At 44.2% G+C, this 2527-nt stretch overlaps 1 non-coding gene across 1 annotated transcript; it reads right to left on the bottom strand.

Annotated features, from left to right (window-relative positions):
• Nucleotides 1-314: 314 nt before the first annotated feature.
• Nucleotides 315-452, bottom strand: LOC119926129. The gene has a single exon (XR_005450035.1). It is a non-coding gene; the product is annotated as a small nucleolar RNA SNORA7 (small nucleolar RNA).
• Nucleotides 453-2527: the final 2075 nt, after the last annotated feature.

Raw genomic sequence — 2527 nt, 5'->3', positions numbered from 1 at the left:
CACAGTGAGGAGATTAGCGGCAGAGAAGCAGAGGTTGTGGGGTGGGCTGTAGAAGGAGAGAAGGGAGGTGAGGTAGGAGGGGGCGAGGTGATGGAGAGCCTTGAAGCCAAGGGTGAGGATTTTCTGACTGATGCACAGATTGATTGGTAGCCACTGGAGATTTTTGAGGAGGGGAGTAACCTCCATCAGCAATCGTTTTGATAGTGCATCCATAGGGTTTTCTTGGTAAAAATATGGAAATAGTTTACCATTACTTCCACGCAGTAAACATGACTCTCTTCCATGTCACTGTTGTCCAGCACAGGTGAGTTTTGACTTGTAGCAGATTGCCTTCCACTCGCCAGCCACTACCCAAGCTAGGAATGGAATGGATATGCCTCTGCATGACTCTCCCTCCAGTAGTCGAGACTGGTAGAGTACTGGAAACATTCCAGGTGCGACCCTGAGAGGGGAATACTACGACCAAACACCGCATTTGGGATTGGAAGGGTTCATGTGATGGCTTGGAAGTGCCTGTATTTCTACTGGAGTAATGAGGAAATTGAATTGTTGTTGCACCCATTTTCTAGTTTTCTGGAAATGTGGGGATTTCTAACAGAGGCAGAATTTGGCCAGAGCGAGAAAGGAAGTGAGTACAGATCAGAAGGGAATGCAGGTATTGGCCCAGATTCACCAAACCTCGGATGTAACATTGCAATTCTCTAGAAAGGCCCTGAAAATGTGGTGCCATGGGCTCTTTCCAAATCTCTCACTAGTTTGACTTTAACCCTGACAGAAGACCCCAGGGCCCATCACTCTAAGCTAAGGATGCTGGCTGAGTGGGTGGAGGAATATAAAGTGAGGTAACCTGCCTGCACATTGGTGAAAATTGTCTCAGGGAAAAAAAAATGTCTAGTTACTGCTTAGCATACCCATATGATTAACTTTTGCGCATTTAGGGGTGAATTTTAAAAATTACATCCATATTTTGTGGAAGTCACGATTCACAAGTGAAACGGAAACAATATTGCTTACTGTGTTTGTGGCATAGAATAAGATGCTTTCAAATGTAAAGAACATAAATATTGTGAAACTGGCTAATCGGAAAAGCTATCAAAACAAAGGCCTTTCAGACTTTGGGCCACACTACCCTGTTTGTTGGGCCAAGCATTCCCTGCATTAACACTGACATAATTAAATCATCCCTCACTAAATTAACCTTTCCTATCAGAACTACAGTTGTTTTTCTCAGAGAATGTGCTCTTATTCTTGTTTTCAGTCTCCTAGGTGGAGTATGTGCGGTGGGAATTGTACCCACGGAAGGCAAAATTCTTCAGTCTTATGGGAGGGGAGATGGTTGGAGAGGGGTCTTGGTGACACCTGTGTACTCTTGGCTGAGGATCTTCTTTGCATTAGATTTAAATGGTGAACTCTAAGGAATCTGGTCTGTTCCCTGGAGTTGGCTTTGCCAGGCCTGCTCATGGGTTCTAATCCCAGCTCTGCCACATGTCTGCTCTGTGACCTTGGGCATGTCACTTAACTTCTCGGTACCTCAGTTACCACATCTTTAAAATGGGGCTAAGAGTGTCAGCCCCTTGTGGGACAGGGGTTGTGTCCAACCTGATTAACTTGTATCTACCCCAGCACTTAGAACAGTGCTTGGCACATAGTAAGTGCTTAACAAGTACCATACTTATTATTATTATTATATCTCCAGTAGTGGAGACTACTGGGGGGTTTGTAGTTCCAGTAACAATAGGAATTCATCCTGCACATCAGTTCCAGAATCACACAGCAGTTTTCAGGGGTGGCAGTGGAGTTGGTAGAGTTATAAAGGAAGGAAACCGGCTAAAAAACTGTCTCTCCACCATGCCTGGCTTCAGTGCCCCCGATTAAGCACTAATGTGCAGGTCTCACCCGAGACCAGCTCCTGAGGCTGCTGCTTTCAGTGATCCCTCACTTCAGGGGGACACAGTAGATAAGTCCCAGACAGGGAGCAGAATTCTGCATAGCTCCTGCCACACATGCCAGTGTGGGAAGGGAGCCCCTCTGATCTTTGTGAAGACCCTATATGTCAAGCACTGTTCTAAGTATTGGGGTAGATACAAGCTAATTGGGTTGGACACAGTTGGACAAAGTCCTTTACAACACTATCCCCCAACTTACCGCTACATGAGGACTGATCGCTTTCCTTGCTAGAGAAAGTAACACCTTGAATCTGGAAACTCCATTTAAATGCTAAATAAAAACAAATAATTATGACCTTTATTAAGCACTTCTATGTACTAAAAACTGTGCTAGGTAGATAAAAGATAATCAGATTGGACACAGTCCCTGTCCTTTATGAGGCTCACAGTCTAAGATATGTTATATTAAAGGTTAATTACATGAACCTATGGACCTTTTGGTCGAGTCTCAGGCATATGCTTTCAAAGAGGATATTTCTCCAAATCTACACATGGCAGAGCAAATAATCATGGCAGAAATGTGTCAGTGACGATTACTGCTAGATTATTGAGAGCAAGAATCATGTCTATGTACTCTATTG

The sequence above is a fragment of the Tachyglossus aculeatus genome, chromosome 3, assembly GCF_015852505.1.
Source record: "Tachyglossus aculeatus isolate mTacAcu1 chromosome 3, mTacAcu1.pri, whole genome shotgun sequence".
NCBI classification, from domain to species: domain Eukaryota; kingdom Metazoa; phylum Chordata; class Mammalia; order Monotremata; family Tachyglossidae; genus Tachyglossus; species Tachyglossus aculeatus.
This window is presented reverse-complemented; position numbering and strand designations above follow the sequence as displayed.